This window comes from Castor canadensis, chromosome 17 (assembly GCF_047511655.1).
Source record: "Castor canadensis chromosome 17, mCasCan1.hap1v2, whole genome shotgun sequence".
NCBI classification, from domain to species: domain Eukaryota; kingdom Metazoa; phylum Chordata; class Mammalia; order Rodentia; family Castoridae; genus Castor; species Castor canadensis.
In genome coordinates, this window is record NC_133402.1 from 61,703,109 (window position 1) to 61,721,906 (window position 18,798).

The following is an 18,798-nucleotide window of genomic DNA, read 5'->3' on the forward strand; positions in this document are numbered from 1 at the left end:
AAAACACTTGTGGGATTCATTTATTACTATGAATGTCATAAGCATGTCCCTTTAGTATATGAAGATCACCCCACCTACCTAGTGCTTTGTGCAGAGTGCTAATAGATTTCATTGTGCTTTCTACACACATCTGTTCTTTCTTAGGAATTTTGTAAGTGATTAGGATTAGTGAGGAGACCATGGTTGTGACCTGGCTGGAGACTGAACCTGAATGTTTGCTTGTTCTTGTCCTATTGTACCTTAGCTGATTGTTGTCTTGACTGCCTGTTAGCATCACCTGGGAGCTTAAAACCATTATGCCCAGGCCTCACCCCAGGCCTGCTGAGTCAGAATTTAGACTCTCTGAGATCTACCAGAACACCTGAAAGTTTGAAAAGTTCCACAAGGGGTGAAGGATGGTGGACCTCTGCTTTTCCAGTTGAATGGACTAGCTATAAACATGACCAGAGTGGTAGCAGCATGCCATGCGTGACCATTTAAAAGATACCAAGAGGAAGTCTAGTGTGGTCATGGATGTTTTAATTTGTTTGCTTTGCTTTTAAAAAAGATTAATTCATTTGATTAACTAATACAAACACCTGGTACAAAATTTAGTGGGTAAAAACGATATATATTGGAAAGTACCCCATTGTCCCTAGCTGTTCTTTCCCTGGAGGGAGGCACTGTCAGTTTGTTTCATATACTTCCAGATAATTGTTTAAGTGTTTGCAAACAAGTGTGTGTATATTACTAAATATTTTCCACCAACAGAGAACTCACAGTAAAATATACACATTGTTCTGCATCTTCCTTTTTTACAGTTAATAGAGCTTGAAGCTTTTTCATATGTATAGATACAGAAAGCTGCCCCATTTTAAAAACAGCTGCATAGTATTTCAACATCTGGATTTATTGCGGTTTATCTAGCCAGTCTTCTATTTATTGACATGGTTCCTATCTTTGTTATTACAAACATTATTGCAGTAAGTAACCTTGCATGCATGTCATTTTTGTTCTCTTTCTTTCTTTTTTTTTGTGATGCTGAAGATAGAACACAGGACCTTGCTCTCACTCCTCTGCTGAGCTGCACCCCCAGCCCAGCTGTATGCTATTTTAAATATGAAAACATGTGGCCATAGGATAGATTCCTAGATGTTAACTTGATGAATCAAAGGGTAGGTGTGTTTTTATATTGGGAAGACAGCACCGAATTGCTTTTCATAGAAACTATTGCAGTTTACACCCACTTCTTTTTTTTCTTCGATGCTTGGGATGGAACCCAGCTTGTGCATGCTAGGGAGGTGTTCTACCACTAAGCCTTGAATGCCTATTTCTTTATACTTACATAGCATATATTTTAAATTTTTTCACTCCCTGTCCCTAACAAGTTCTTTATTTGTCTGTAAGATTAAAATGAGTCTCATTGTACTTTTAATAGAGGATAGCAATTTCTTCATAGGTTTAGAAGACATTTTTATTTCCCTTTTCTTTTCTTGGGGGGAGGACTTATCTGTTCTTTTGTCCTTTTTTTTCTACTGACTTGTCAGTCTTTTTGTGGAAGTGTTTTATGCAGTTAGGAAGCCAGCTATTTTTTTTAAGTGGAAAGATTTCTTTAATTATGTTCTGGCTGATGCCCGAGTTTATTCTTGAGAAATTTATTATGAACCCCAGTGAGGAAAGTCAGTTGTTGGTTTCATGTACTTATATAATGTCTGATGTTAGACTAGAGATGGGAAAATAACTGAGTAAAGGCAAGTGCAGATATGAATAAGGCTTAAAAAACAAGGTTGGAAGAAAATATTTGCAGCATGTCCTTCACTTATTCTGTGCCAGGCACTGTTTTAAGTTATGTTATGCATGTTAGCTAATGATAACTCTCTCAGTACTAATTCTCCTTTTAACAGGTGATGAGGAAACCGACACAGTAACTAAGCTAAGTAATTTGACCAAGGCCAGACACTGAGAGAACGGTGGAGCTGTCATTCAGGCCAGGCAGATCAGGCTTGAGTCCATCCTGTCACTCAGCCTGATCTGCTATACTGCCTCTCAAACAGTGGCCAGAATATATTAAAAAACAGTATAAATTTTAAAATGAAAGAAGCCATTAGAAAAACAAAGTATATAAATAGGCATTCCACAGAAAAGGAAATACAGCTTGTAGTAATCATGACAATAGTGATAAAATTGAACAAAAATTACAGGAAATAAAAAATTGAAAAGATCGACACATGAAAAATGTGTTTATTTCAGTACTTATGGTTTAGGGAAACAGGTCTTTGCACACTTTTATTTTGAGTTTGAATTTGTAAAGCACTGTTAACATTTGGTAGTATTAAAAATTGAAATGTGTATTCCTTATGCATTCTTCTTCTTCATGTAACCTTACAGAAACATGTACACTTAGAGACCAGGTGGGCACAAAGATGTTTAGTGTTGCCTTGTTGCTAAAACAAAATAGAGACAACTCAAGTGTCCATCAGTGGGAAAATGGCAAATAGTGTGTTCAGACACATTCCTTAGTTAATAAAGTGCATCTGTGTTATGAAAGGAACAGACCCCAAGATGAATAGTATATTAAAAATCAAATTATTAGAGTAATTCTTGTGTGTTTTTGTTTATTTGTTTATTATTTATTTCGGTGGTGCTGGGAATCAAACCTGGGACCTCACCACAAAGCCACAATCCCAGCCCTTCATATGTATATTTTAAATCTCAGAACGGTATTTTATCTTTCTGTATGCAAATGGTAAATGCATAAAAAGAGACCTGAAAAGACGTATAACATTGGTTTCCTCAATGGTGGACAACCAGAATTGGTCTGTTTTGTTATCAAAAATGACTGTAGCTGGGTGCAGTGGCTCATGACTGTAATCGAAACTGCTTGGGAGGCAGGGACTGAGAGGATCACAGTTCAAGGCCAAACCAGCCAAAAAGTTAGTAAGACCCCCATTTCAACAAACAAGTCAGGCCTAGTGGTACACTTTTGTAATCCCAGCTGTGTGAGAGGCATAAGAAAGAAGATTATGGTCTAAAGCTGGCCAGGGTAAAAACACAAGATGCTATCTGGAAAATAACTAAGTAGTGACTTAAGTAGTAGAGCACTTGCCTAGCAAGCTCAAGGCCATGAGTTCAAATCCGAGTATTGCTAAAAATTAAATAAAATATGAGTAGCATGGAGCCTCTTAATTTTGAATTTGGACTGTTTTATTTATATAAGATTTCCTCAGTAGTTGTGGGAAAATGAACTAATATTTATTGAGTATTTACTGGTTGTTAGGATACTTTGCAAATTATTTCATTTAATCCATTTACACGAATAAGATTATGATACCCATCTTAAAGAGAGGCATACAAGTTGGCTCCAATGACTCACACCTATAATCCTAGCTACTTGGGAGGCTGAGATGAGAAGAATCACAGTTCAAGGCCAGCTGGGGCAAAAAGAGAGATCCCATTTCAACCAATAGCTGGGCGTGGTGGTGCATACCTGTCATCCCAGCAGCTGTGGGAAGCATAAATAGGAAGATCACGGGTCCAGACCAGTCTGGTCAAAAAGTGAAGATTCTGTCTCCAAAATATCCAGCACAAAAAGGGTTGGAGGCATGTCTCAAGTGGTAGAGTGCCTGCCTAACATGCACGAAGTCCTAAGTTCAAACCCCAGTGCCACCAAAAAAAAAAAAAAAAAATAGACAAAAGAAGTTATTTGCTTTGGAGGATGAGGGAGCAAACGCAGGTTTTTATGTCTCTGTGTTACCAGTGCTTACGGCCTTTCTTCTAACAAGTTGCTTGTCCAAGAGTATTGGAATGAATTGACGAGTACAGTTCTGGTGTCAAGAAGTTGATAATTGCCCCTAAATTGGTCTAGTGGATAGTCAGTAAAGTTACAGATTGTTCAAATGCAATAAAATTACTGGTTGGGGGATTCACAAAAATATCTTTTTTTTTTTTTTCTGGTTTGCAAGATGGGGTTTTGTCATATATCCCAGGCTGGCCTGGAACTTGCTTTGTAGCCCAAGGTAGCCTTGAACTCCCAGGTGCTGGGATTTCAGACATGCACCACCACGTCCAGCAGTTTCTATGCTTTTGAATGGTTCTCCTAGAACACATGCACGCGTGTACACACACACACACACACATCCCTTTGTATATACATGGTGTATTAACTGTACGCCTAGTGCCACTTAATTTTTTTTTTAAAGCAACAGATTTGCTTTAAAAAAGCAAATAGCTCCCTGGCTGTTTTTACCAGAAATATCATCCATATCCCATCTGTGTCCTGTCCATGTAGCCCTGAGGCAGTGTCTGGTGTGGGCCTGTCTTTTGCTTGCCATCCCAAGCCCTCTTGGATGCCTGTAGGAGCCTTGCTAAGGTTCACTTGGCTGTAGGAGCCATTGGCCTCTCCAACAGAGATTCCTACCAGTGTGCATCAGATCTGATTCCCCACCTTGAGCAGGGAGCTGAGAGACCAGCACACATTCAGAACTCACACCCAAAGTGGGCAAGGCAACCATAGGAAGATGCTGTCCGCACTTGTACATACCCCATGACCCATGGACGCTTCCTGGGTTTCAACTTGTGAAAGTTGCCTTCGCATGTAAGTAATGTCCTAACTTGTTCTGGACTAAGCTTCAGTTAGAGGTGATTAATCTCAGCATAATACAGATAACCATGTAATGGCCATTATGCATGTGACCAATACACACAGCTGGTCCTCATTACATTGTTCTGACGACTCTCCCACTGAGCCACTTACCCAATTGGACATTTTTGTGGAGAGCAGTAGATTTATGTCTTAACGTTGACTTTTTGCTTTGTCAGGAGTTATATGTAACTCAGGATTTAAGAAAAAAAAAAACCTTTAAAATTTTCTAACTGACACATAGTTACACCTAATTCTGAGGTACCAGACAGTGTTTTTGTTTCGTTCATATTTATTTGGTTGGTTTTGGGACAAAGTTTCACTGTGTGTCTCAAGCTGAGCTTGAACTCATTCCTCTTGCCTCAGCTCCTTACAGGCCTGCAAGGCCATGCTCAGCTTCCATGTAGTATTTTATGTTTTTTGTTTTTTTAGTAGGACTGGAGTTTGAACTCAGGGCTTTATGTTTACAAAGCAGGCACTCTACCTCTTGAGCCATATCTACAGTCTATTTTGCTCTGGTTGTTTTGGAGATGGGGTCTCTGCAAGCTGTTTGCCCGATCAGCCTTAAACCATGATCCTCCTGATCTCAGCCTCCCAAGGACTACAGGTGTGGCTCATGTAGTGTTTTAATACATATGTACATCATAATGTTCAAATCAGAGTAACCATTATCTTCTCAAGCATTTATGTGATGAAAACATTCAAAATCCTCGTAGCTTTTAAAATATGTATTTGTCATATGTATTTATTATCATCTACGCTCACCCTGCTATATAATAGGGTATCAGAGCTTATCTCTCCTATTTTGTTAATTTAGTACAGTTAGGGTTCTGTAGCCACAAAGAGCAGTTCTTCCCTCACTGTGCTGGATTCCTGCAGTCCTGGGCCCACTCAGGTGGGACTAACCTGTTTATCATAATGCCTTGCTCTTAGGCCGACTGGATTTTGGAGAGGAATTATTTCATGTGTTAATGTTTTGAAATTACCCGTTGAGTGTGACTTTTGAATTTAGGATTATGTATTTCAGAGGTACATATCATTTCCTTGGAGTAAGAAAAACTGCTGGACAGTCCAGTTATCTGAACATGTTAATTTGTACATTGGAAAACATATCTACTAGTAAGTATTCTGGCAATCACCATGTGCCTGTTGTTACCATTCCTCATTCTTTTCCTGAATGATAAAACTTTCAGTGAGATTTCTAAGATGACAGCTGAGGAAAGTAAGAGCTACAAAACTTTTCTTTTCACCCCTCACCCTTTTTTTGATCTCCAGACACCTATAGCAATTTGACATACTCTGAAGGAGGGTGAGCAGGAGACTATTTGGAAGATCTTGTGTGACAAAGGCATTTCTTCTCTTCCTTTCTTCATTGAGAACTGTTAGAGCTAAATGAACAAGAGAGATCTCTTTTGTAACATTTGTTCATCCTATACAAAGTTTTTATTAGGGGTATAGCAGTTGATTGGTTGATAAAGGAAGAGTGTAGCACGTTAGAAGCTTGGCTTCTGCTTCTTTTCTAGTAGACACTTCACCTCTCTGATCCCGAACTTTCTTGCTTATGAATTGGTAATAGCCATTGTGAAAAGATGGAATGACTTGGTCTACCATCTGGCACATTGTGATTCAGTTTCAATTTCAAGTGTTGTCTCAGGATTTTAGAGCTATGGGAAGCCTAGAAGATGAACTAGTTACGTAGTTGCAAACTCACATCTACAGACCAGGTATAATGAAGTAAAGCCAGATCAGGATTGTTGCCACTTAATAAGGTATGCTGGTCTACAGTTTCCATTCAGAACTGTGTTACCAGATCTTTTGACTATTAAACAGAAAAAAAGAAAAAACAGATTTATTTATTGTTAGCTCTCTCAGTTTCTAAATGTTGACCACAGGTTTTTGTTGTTGTTGTTGTTTTTCTTTTCTTTTTTGATACATGCAGGCCAAAGAAAAGAAATTTCCAGCTAGCCAGCCCCCAATTTGTGTTCTCATTCAGGAGCTATAAAGCCTGAGTATAGAAAGGTGAGGTGTTTTCTATGTGTTTTGAATAATCTGCAAGTTACAGATTATATTTGGTTAGGACCTAATTTTGACTCTTTAGCCAAGGCAGAGTACTGTTAGAATTTACTAAGAGCTCACTCTGTTTTAAGTGCTGTACCTCAGTCAATGTTCCCAACAGTCCTGAAGCCATCGTTTTACCTTTTTAACCTGGAGTTTGAAACTGACAACGTACAGGTCATTAAGTACAAAGTACAAAGCCAGAGTAGAACCTCAGATTTCTCTCTCCAAGATGCTTTCATTTAACTTGCTATGCCATGCTGTCAGTGCATGTATTTTCAGAATTATCCTATTACAAAAATTAAAATTAAACTTTTGAAGAAAAATTTGAAGTCCTTATGATAGATAGTACCACATCATAGATAGGATTGACTTCTTTATGGATAATTAGGTGACCCAACAACATTTTAATTTTACTCTATTGTCACCAAAAGTTCATATTATATTTTTAAATGTATAGTTGGTACACTTCCTCACTCTTTCTTTCTTTTTTTTTTTTTTTTAATTTTATTATTCATATGTGCATACAAGGCTTGGGTCATTTCTCCCCCCTGCCCCCACCCCCTCCCTTACCACCCACTCCGCCCCCTCCCTCTCCCCCCCCTCAATACCCAGCAGAAACTATTTTGCCCTTATTTCTAATTTTGTTGTAGAGAGAATATAAGCAATAATAGAAAGGACCAAGGGTTTTTGCTGGTTGAGATAAGGATAGCTATACAGGGCATTGACACACATTGATTTCCTGTGCATGTGTGTTACCTTCTAGGTTAATTCTTTTTGATCTAACCTTTTCTCTAGTTCCTGGTCCCCTTCTCCTATTGGCCTCAGTTGCTTTTAAGGTATCTGCTTTAGTTTCTCTGCGTTAAGGGCAACAAATGCTAGCTAGTTTTTTAGGTGTCTTACCTATCCTCACCCCTCCCTTGTGTGCTCTCGCTTTTATCATGTGCTCAAAGTCCAATCCCCTTGTTGTGTTTGCCCTTGATCTAATGTCCACATATGAGGGAGAACTTACGATTTTTGGTCTTTTGAGCCAGGCTAACCTCACTCAGAATGATGTTCTCCAATTCCATCCATTTACCAGCGAATGATAACATTTCATTCTTCTTCATGGCTGCATAAAATTCCATTGTGTATAGATACCACATTTTCTTAATCCATTCGTCCATGGTGGGGCATCTTGGCTGTTTCCATAACTTGGCTATTGTGAATAGTGCCGCAATAAACATGGATGTGCAGGTGCCTCTGGAGTAACCTGTGTCACAGTCTTTTGGGTATATCCCCAAGACCTCACTCTTTCTTCTTGTGAGTATATGATAAAGTTTGTATGTTTTCATGTTTTCAGCACCTAAAGTTCTAATTTTCTGTTTGGGTTGATATTTTGGTTTTAGCATATCATATCCTGAGTCACTCAGGCCAGTTGATGCCACATTCTGTGAAGTCTCTCTCTGTAGCATCACTCCCATTTTTCCTTTCCCTTCATTGCCCTTTCATTACCTTATTTTAGGCCCTTGTAACTGAGTGATTTTTCTGAAGCATAATTCTGACCATATAGAAACTGTTAGTGACCCTTGCTGCCTACTGAATAAAGTTAAAACTTCTCACCTTGCCATTTTAGGTTCTTTGTTTGACTCCAGCCTTCCTTTATAGTCTTTCATCTTTGGAGGTGGAGGGGTGCAGTAGTGGGGTTTGATCTCAGGCCCTTGCACTTGCTAGGCAGGTGCTCTTCCACTTGAGCTACTCCCCAGCTCATCATCGCTTCTGACTGACCTTTCATCTCCCTTTCTGCTTTAGCCAGTTTGTATTGTTCATTGCCTCTTAAGGGGCTTCTGTTGTTCCCACCTCCAGAATTTGTTCACACTGTGTCTTCTGGATGTTATCTTTCTACTCTTAATTTCTGTATTTTGAAAATGTTTATCATTTGGAAGAGTTATTAATAATTACATGATGTTCCTAAAATCTGCTGTTAATTTATTCAGTAAATGGTAGCTGTTATTTTTGTTCGCTATGTAGCCCAGCTGGCCTTGAACTCATGATCTTCAGCCTCTGCCTCCCAAGTACTGACAGCATGTGCCACCACACCAGGCTCCCAAATAGTCTTGATCTTAGGATCATCTTTTCCAGGATCTTGGCCTGTTTTAGTTTCCCTAGTGGATTAATCCCTTTAGGATCTCTATTGGCTCCTACTCTTTTATTAAATATATCCTTTAAAGTAGACCTGGATTTACCAGTCTCTTTCAGGAATATGTTCTCAGAACTGCTGTATCTAGAAAGACCTTAAGAGTTGAATACGAAAACTATAGACTATGGAGTTTGACTTGTATCAAATCACCTTACCAGGTGTGTAAATATGAATTTTTAAAAGTTATAAGAGGGGACAGCAGTGTTTACCTTACAGGGGTTTTGTACAGATCAAGACATTTAAGAATCATTCGCAAATAAATGGATGGAACTGGAGAACATCATTCTGAGTGAGGTTAGCCTGGCCCAAAAGACCAAAAAAATCGTATGTTCTCCCTCATATTAGACATTAGATCAAGGGTAAACACAACAAGGGGATTGGACTTTGATCACATGATAAAGAGAGAGCACACAAGGGAGGTATGAGGATAGGTAAGACACCCAAAAAACTAGATAGCATTTGTTGCCCTCAATGCAGAGAAACTAATGCAGATACTTTAAAGCAACAGAGGCCAATAGGAGAAGGGGACCAGGAACTAGAGAAAAGGTTAGATCAAGAAGAATTAATTTAGAAGGTAACACACACGCACAGGAAATCAATGTGAGTCAACTCCCTGTATAGCTATCCTTTTCTCAACCAGCAAAAACCCTTGGTCCTTCCTATTATGGCTTATACTCTCTCTTCAACAAAATTAGAGATAAGGGCAAAATAGTTTCTGCCTGGTAGTGAGGGGTAAGGGGGGGTAAAGGAGGGGGTGGGGTAGGTAAGGGAGGGGGTGGGGCGGAGGGAGTGGGGGGAAGGGGTGAGAAATGACCCAAACATTGTATGCACATATGAATAAAAAAAATAGAGAAATTTAAAAAAAGACATTTAAGAAAATATTTAATCATGGGGCATCCAGCTATCTAATAAATACTTCTTATCCCAGTAATGTCCTCCCCTGAACATACAGAAACACGTAAAAACCCTACAGATACAAGTTCACACACAATCTCCCTCAACCATGCACATAAGCGTGTGTATGCATACTGCTCAGACACATGTACAGAAGCATATGCTTCAAAATCACTACTCAGCAGCCTGATATTTGGGATTCTAGTGCTAGAAAACATTTATATGGTGGAATCTAGAATTACTACCTGATGACCTTTGTGTAGAATCATTGATCTTGTACACAGAGAATTGGCCATCTTTCCATTTCTTTTAATTTATTTTACCAGTTTTGATTTCCTTGCTTAGCAGTTTTATTTTCTTGCTTTTAATTGTTTACATTTTCACAAGGACTAAAAGCTACTGTTTTTGTGTAAACATGTACTGTCTCTCCTCTTCCTTCAGGTATTTATGCGGAAGTTACTTTCTTAATAAAGTCCTGTTTGACTGTCCACCCTCTGCCATTTTGTGTGGTACCCACTCTTACTTAACATCACTACTAATGTGCCATATAATTTCACTGTGTATCTTATTTATTGCCAATCTCCCCATTAATTTTGGCCTAGTGAGGACATGGACTTTTTTGTTGCTGTTGTAGTACTGGGGTTTGGACTCAGGGCCTCATGCTTATTAGGCAAGCACTCTTACCACTTGAGCCATTCTGCCAGCCCTGGGACACACACTTTTACTCATTTTGCTTGCAGTATCTTAGTAGGCACTTAGCAAATACTTTGAATATGTGAATTGCAGCATTGGTTTGCTTATTAGTATATCTCTGTATTAATGTTAGAAAGATGCTTATATTTAGTGCTCTGATAGCTGTATGTAGGAGACTTATTTTTAACCTTTGGAACAGTTGATACAGATCAACGTATATCAAATGAGAAGGTTACGTGCAATTTTATAGTTTGCAATATGATATTAGAACCTTTTTTCCCATTCCAAAGTTAGATACACACACATTCATACTTATTTATAGATACTTCATTATGTATTATAAGCTGAGCATGGTGCTAAGGATTGATTCCTTCCCTCAAGAATTTATAGTTCATTGAAGAGGCAACCAAGTCTCGTTTGGGTACTTCTTATCTTTACTGCATCAAAATATTAGCTCTGAGACTCAGTCTTCAAATTTCTTTTCTTTTTGGTGGTACTAAAGTTTGAACTCAAGGCCTCACACTTGTTAGGCAGGTGCTTTACCACTTGAGCCATGCCCTCAGCCCCATATTTCTTTCCTATTTGTATTTATTCCCCTTTGATCTTGGATAGTCTCATGATTTTGCAAATATCCCATACTTGCTGATGGTTCTCAGATTTTATCTCCAGCCAGCATTCTTTTTCCTCTTGACACCTGTACTTGAATGTCTAGTAGACATCTGAGGCTTAATATATACAATATAAACACTTACTTTCTTGGTGGTACTGGAGTTTGAACTCAGGGCTGACTCTAGCTAGGCAGATAGTCTACTACTTGAGACATCCCTCAGCCCTTTTTGCCTTAGTTATTTTTACACAGGGTCTTTTGTTTTTGCTCAGGTCAGCCTGGTCCAAGATCCTTTTTATGCTTCCTGTGTAGCTGGGATGGAAGGCCCACCAGCTGTTGCTTGTAATGGCATCTCACTAACTTTTTGCTCAGCTGGCATCAAACCATGATCCTCCCAATCTCTGCCTTCCAAATAGCTGGGAGTACAAGTGTGAGGCACTGCCCCTGGCCCTCAATGTAAACTCTTGAATCCACTCCCAGCAAGAAGCTCCTGTCTCTGGAAATGGCATATCTATTCATCCAGCTGCTTAGGCCAAAACTTTTTAGAAGTCATCCCTGACCCTTCTTTCTCTCACACCTGCATGCAAAATAACAGTGAGACCTGTTGGCCATCACAGTCTATGACCAGTTGACTCCTATCTATGCCATGATTGCCCCATCCAGACTCTGTAACTGTTACAGTAGCCTTCTGTGTTATCTGGGGTTTCCACTCTGTCCCTCCTGCACTGATTCTTCCGAAACAAAAGATAGATTATGCCATTCTTATGCTCAGAATCCATCCATAGCTCCCAATCTCAACAAAAAGCCTACAGGACCCTATTTAATTCCCCCATCTTACATCATTTCCTTCCTCTCCTCCCTTGCTTTACAGCCACACCAGCCTCCTTGTACTCTTTCTTTGTGCTAAACTATCCTGTGTCGGGGACTTTGAGTATTTTATTGTCTCTGCCCATCCAACTCATTCCCTTGATATCTGCATAGCCTGTACCATCAATAATTTGAACTTCACGTTCCTGCTTAAATATCTTAAAATCTTCCCTCATTCCCTACATAAAACACCATTGCTTTTGTATCTGTATCCTCTGAACCTGCTACTCCTTAACTCTTACCCTCCACTTTATTCTTCTGTAGCAATATTTATTTCTTCCATGGTTATACTGACTTAAGAGTTTATAATGTTGGTCTCACCTTTCTAGATTGTACAACAGTTCCAAATGGGCAGAGACCCATTTTTATTCACTGTTATAGCTCCAACAGAGTAGTGCCTGGCATGTTGTAGGTACTTTGATAAATATTTGTTGAATGTAGCATAAGAAGTGCAATACAAAATGATCACCATAGAACAAGTGCATGTAAGATGCAGTCAAACATAGTGGAACAAGTGACATGACTGCCTAGGAATTAAGAGAAGATGGTACAAACAAACATGCTTTTAAGCAGAACTTTTTGGAGGAAGTCAGGTGCGGTTGTACATACCTTAGTCCCAGCTACTTGGGAGACTGAGCTGGGAGGATTGCTTAATCCCAGGAGTTCAAGACCAGCTGGGGCAACATGGCAAGCCCTCAGATCAAAAAACGAAACACAACAAAGTATAGTATTGCTGGAACATAACTTGTGGGGGTAAAGATTAAATACATGAAAGTGAACATGCAGTAGATGGCACTTGATTATTGGGGGGGGAGGGGGAAGTTATTCTGACTGGATTTCTGCCCTGTAGATGGTAGTGGTAGGTAGTGTGGAACCAATAAAGACTTTTGAGCAAGGGGTGATACATAGATATATGCGTATTTGTGTGAGGGTATGTTTAAATATCAATGAGTCTGGAAATAATATGAAGGAAGTGGATCAAATCTAAACACGGAATTTTATTTAAGATCTACATGATATTGTAGCTCACCTAACAATTACTGTTAAGTGTGGGCAAGGTGATATTTCATTCTATGGTTGTACAAAGCAATCCATATGTAATGTGAAGGTATGTTGGCGTGCTTGCAGTACATTTATGAAAGAAAAAATGCCTAATGGAGGATTATTCTGTTTGTCTTTGAAAATCCGTGCTTTAGGAAAGGAAACTTTTAAAAAGAAAGTTAGTTAGCATTCATGTTTTAAATCATAAAATAGAAAAGTGCTTATACACTATCAGCTATGAATTCAGTAAGAGTAGTGTTATAGAATTAAAGAAGTTATGCTTGAGGGCAGGCCTCTTTGCTTTAGTGAGGAACAACGGGTTGTCAGTGATACACCCCTGAATCTTGAGTTATTGTTGATAGAAGTAGTGACAGTTATAAATACAACCAATCTATACTTTCTTTGCTATAGAGCCAGTGTATCTGCCTTTGCATATTACAGCACCCTGGCAGGTACAAAATTTTTAAAATAAGGGATGGGCTATAAAAACATTTCTTCCTTTCATTAAAATGTAAATAAACCATTTTCATATTTTTCAGCTGACTTGATTAAGTATCATATCTTGACCATATATTGAATATCTTTATTACTTTAGTGCCAAAATACAATTTATAAATTTAAGGATAAGACAGAGGTACCCAAAATGTTGCACATGGTTTGAATATTTTGAATTTGGTCCTCCCAAAGTTCATGGAAATATATTACTGAGCTTTTTCTTTTCTTTGCCTTTTTTTTTTTTTTTTTTTGAAAAACCACAATCAAATGCTACAACAGAGCAGGAAATATTTTCCACTGGCAGATGCAACTGTACATTCTCCTTTTCTCAAGTCAGAGCATTCAGTTTTGAGTACTATGATTGTCAACTCATTACTGCTGGAATAACAAAACTGATTTTCATTGAGAAATTACTTCATAATTTCTGAGTCCATGCTTGATCGAGATAGTCACATCTACCTGATGGATCTGCCAAACTCTGATATCAGTAAAGGAAGGTTGGTTTTTCTCATTTGTCAGAAATGAGGAGTTCTAATAAGAAACCTGCTCTAGCTAGTTCAAGCAGAAAGAGATTCAGTAAAGATTTTAAGTGGCATATGGAATTGTTGGAAGTACAACAACAACAAAACAGACTCTAGGTAGAACTTTCAGGAATGATATTTAAGTCACATTGCAGTTGGGACATTGACTTTTTGGAGCAGGAAGGCTCTTGCAGCATTAGGAAGCTGTAGCTGCTTTTGTTTTAGAACCTTGCCATCTCTACCATGATCTGGAATATGCTAGTATTAGGGAACAGCTGCCCACAAACAGTCACTTCCATCAGTAAGTTATTGTCACTGTTGTCACAGCCTCTACTGCAGAATGGGTGCCTCATGCTTTTCTTCCTAGTGTACAGGAAACCTGTGACTAAATCCCAGGGTTTCTACAAACCCTGCTGTAGAACATGGACATACATGTAGGACAGTGCTTGTTAGTATAAGCAGGCTAAACTCAACCTCCTTTTTCTTGTGTCATCAGTTTTTCTAGTGAGTGATTCTGATTGGTGGAAGTTTTTCTTTTTTAAAAAATAGTTTATTATATTTTGAATTAGTATACATTAATAATACAAGGGAGTTTCATTGTGGTAATTCCATACATGTGTACAATGCACTTTGAAGAAGCTCACCCCTCTTATTGCCCTATTCTCTCCCTTCTCCTCTCTTTCAAACAGTGTGCTGGGTTTCCTTATGTTGTCATCAAACAACACAAGTAGCATATTTTGGACCTCCCCCACCCACTATCTTTTCCTTTTCCCTTCCCCTCCCCTGTTGTTGTGCCCCCCCATCATCTGCCTTTCACATTCATGACCTATTATCATCATTTTAAGTTAGGTTCCACAAATGAGTGAGAATGATTGGTGGAAATTAAAATATTCACAAGCCTTGCTACAAGAGAAGCTAGGAAATGTAGTTGTTAGCTTTCTGTTTTCTGCAATATTCAAAGGAATACCCTTGAAGGAGGTTGAAATGGATGTTTAACACTAATTTACTGTATCTGCTGTAGATATGAAACCTGACTATCCTTAAGACTGCCATCAACAAATGGGATATAAATAAGTTAAGTGAAAATAACACCACCAAATGAGGTCAAAAAACTGTTGTCTTTTAGTATATTTTATTGTTTTATTATAACACATCTTTAAAAATACTTAAAATTGGTCCTTTATCTCTGTGATAAATTAAATGGTCTATGTCAAAAGTTTCTTCACAGTTAAGATGTGCTTAGTGGATAAAAAGCCTGCAAGAGGGAGTAAAAGACCATTTTAGAATGGGTTACATAACTGAGAGGGATTAGTGTTAGTAAGTACTGAGAAGTGGTCAAATAAGGTGGAAACTGAAAAGCAGCCATTTGATTTTATAGCACTTATTAGTGTTCTTAAATGTTCCAGATAAGGAGTCGGTTCAAGATGCTAAACTGCAGGCAGGTTTAGGCATTAGTAGAAGGAAAGGATTGGAGGCAGAGAATAAGTTTTCAAGAAGCTTAGGTTTTCAAGGAAAATAGATTTTTATTTTGTCCCGTGCAAATGCTTATATACTAAAATTGGTTAGAGCTGGTAAGACCCTGTGCAAATACTGCACATGAACAAGTGCCATCTACAGTTCTTCACTTTGGTCTTTTGTGTAGCTTGATGTAGTGTGTATTCACATTTATTTTCTACTTAGAGATATGATAGCGGTAACAGTACTTGAATTATGTCTCTAGACATCAGTTACTTCACTTTTGATTATATTGTTCAGGAAGTGCCAATTAAATACTACTGTATTCTGGAATTACAGTTTAAAGTCCTGGTATCTGATTTAAAATATTTGTATGATTGATTAGTGAGCCGAGAATTGATCAGATGAATTAATGTTCAACCATAGTTTATTTGAACTTTAATCAGTGGTAGACACCTAAAAGGCACGATGAGAACTGCTTTTACAGGAAGTGATATTGGGTGTGTTTTTTACATTATAAAACAAACCTAAGTTTTATTGTAAGTAAATACTGATAATGTCAAATTCATTGTATCCTGTAGACACAATGATGCTGTTACTTCCCCCTAAGAAGAGAGGAGATTCTGTGCACATTTGTATGGCATTATTTCTCAAACTGAACAAACCAGTAGCGTGTCAGTGATTTCTTGACGCAAAGTCTCCCTCTAGATATGCAGCATATTTATTAAGATCTAATGCCAAATTCTTTTATATTTCAGGATCTATATGGTGGCCTAGATATATTTTTGTTTTTTCATCTCTTGGATGGATTATGCAGAGGGGAAATGTCAAAGGAGGAGAGGCTGAAGGAAAGTTTAAAACCACGGAAAAGACCTGCTAGGCAGGGTCCTGAAGGGAGAGAGGAAATGGTGTAGAGCGCACAAGTGGGAGGATGAGCTTCAGATAGGAAGGGGAGGGAGGGCAGGGCACGGGTTAACTGGTAGGATGTTTTTCTAGTATGTGTGAGCCCTGGTTCCATCCTCAAAACCACAAAAAAGAAAAAAAAAAAAAAGAAGAGGAGGAGGGATAGCTAGTCATTTAAGGAAGAGGCAGATGGGATGGAGGCAGATATATATTATTTTTCGTGTTAGGGAACGGCTTCACTTGGAAGGGCTAACTCATTTTAGGCAATTTTGGGGTCATTTACAAGGGTAGATTCCTTGTTTATGATTTTGACTTGAAGTTAGTATGATTTGTTTGTTCTAGTTAAGCAGTAATTTGATTTTTTTTCTAATCTCTCAATGACAAGTTTAGTAACAACATCTTACTGGTGCCTCTCCATTGGTTTTCTTTCATTTTTAAAAGTTGTTTAATGAGTTTTTTTTTTTAATAGATGCTTCTTACGTTTCTAATAAACTTTAAAATATATTGGTTTCAGTGGCCTTGTGTTTTAAAGTTGATTAGCAGAAAGAGATTGAGGTTTATCTAGTACAGACCTTCGGGAAAACTGTCAGTGATTTTTCTGAAGTCGTGCAACATTGATTTCATGATTCTGGCAAATGTTCTTTCCCTTGGGCCAGCTACCTTACTTTCTTAGATTTATACATTGATGTTTGAATTCAGAAAACACCAGTGTTCCTTTGTGAGAAATAGGCTCACCTGTCCAAACTCAAAAGAATGGACTCAGACACATGGAGTACAGCGAAAATGAGACTTTAATGGCATCCTTGCAAGGTTGGGTGCCTGAGGAGCAGAGACCTTGAAGCTGTTATAATAGCATTATATTGTCTAGTCCACAAGTCCCTCCCCCCATTCCTCATTGGCTGAGTACACTGGGGTTTACATTCTTTTTACAGTGTCACCTAATTCCTATTGGGTTATTTAAAATGTGCCACTTGGGATTGCTCAAATTTTAAAGGCAGGCTTTAGGAGGTTATCTGCCTTTGTAGCAGGAAGGTCTCCATGTGCTATGTGCTTTCTGGAATGTAATCCATTCCCTCACTCTATTGTGATTTACCCCATCCAGTTTAAGTTCGTGTATCAGTTGCCTCTCCCCCAATATCCATAAACTGTTTCACAAACAAGCGGCTTAGGGCTAAATGATTTGCCTTGAAAACTATTTCTAACACCTTTGATCCATGAGTATCTAACAAGAACTTCAAAACTAGACTTGCTAGGTACTTTACTCATTCCTTAGCAAACGTTTCTCAATATTTACTATATGCCAGTCACTGTTTTAATCTTGGGGATGAATAGGTTCTCAGGCCTCAGAGGGGAGCAGAAAAACTCTTTAAGGAAAAATTAGCAGGTTTAGATAGTTATGAATGTTATCAAGGAGACAAAACAGAAATAGAATATAGTAGCAGTATTATCTATTTTAGATAGGCTAGTCAGAGAAGGTTCCTCTGAGGAAGTGACATTTGAGCTGAGACCTGAATGATAAAGTGCCAGCTAAGTGAAGATCTAGGAGTAGTGTTCCAGGCAGAGGTCCTGAGCTTAAACAACTGTGCCATGGCTGATAAATGGAAAGAAAGTGACACTGGGGGAAATCAGAGATGAACTCAGAAAGAACAGTTTAGAGCTGTATAGACTGGTATAGACAGGAGATTGGTGCTGGGGAGTGACTGACTTAAATAATAGTTCAAAGGATCATACTGCTTGATGAAGAATGGATTGCAGGAGGGGCAATAGTGGAAGCAGAGACGCCAGTCAGGAGTGGTCATGTTTGTCCAAATGAGAGATTATGGTGTCTAGGATTTGGATGATACCAGTGAAGGAAAGAAGTAATTGGGTTTAGGGTTTATTTTGGAGTTCTCCTTGATTTGCTGATGGGTATTGGAGTAGGAGGTAGTAAGAGAATGGTGAGAATAAGGGAGGAAGATGGTGGTAGATTGGGGAAGGAGCATGCTGTAAAAGAGGAAATCAGATGGTTTGTCTGGAACCCACTACATTGAGATGCACACTGGATATCTTAAGCCAGCTGGATATCTACATATGGTGTTGAGGAGGGGAGGTCAGGCCTGGAGATGCAGAATTGGGAGGCACCAGCATTAGCACCACATACTGCAGGAATTTGCATAGAGCAAAAAAGAGGTGATCCATAACTAAACCCTGAGGCAGTTGCAACATTTAGAGGTGAGAAGTGGGTAAGCCAAGGCATAGAAATACTGTGTTGTGGAAACCAAGAGGAGAGAGCATTTAAAGAGAGACAGTAATGTTCATTTGTATTAAATGATGCTGCATGGTTGTGTATATGAGGAAGAAAGGCATTGGAGACCTTGGCTGGAGCAGTTTCAGGGTCTCAGTGAGTTTCAGAGCTCATTGGAGAGGGTCAAAGGATGAAGGAAAGTGAGAAGGTAGAGCTGATGACTAGAGATGATGCTTTTGAGCAAGG

General features: G+C 38.7%; 1 protein-coding gene across 6 annotated transcripts in view; it reads left to right on the forward strand.

Annotated features, from left to right (window-relative positions):
• The window catches only part of Rasa2 (RAS p21 protein activator 2), a 111,346-nt gene that overhangs the window by 5,907 nt on the left and 86,641 nt on the right, over positions 1-18,798 (forward strand). The window contains exon 1 of one of the 6 annotated variants that reach the window (XM_074059165.1): positions 21-6,637. The exons of the other annotated variants lie outside the window; for them this stretch is intronic. The gene's annotated coding sequence lies outside the window, so the exon portion shown is untranslated. Of the gene's footprint in view, positions 1-20; positions 6,638-18,798 lie in introns of those variants that run through there. 6 annotated transcript variants of the gene reach the window in all.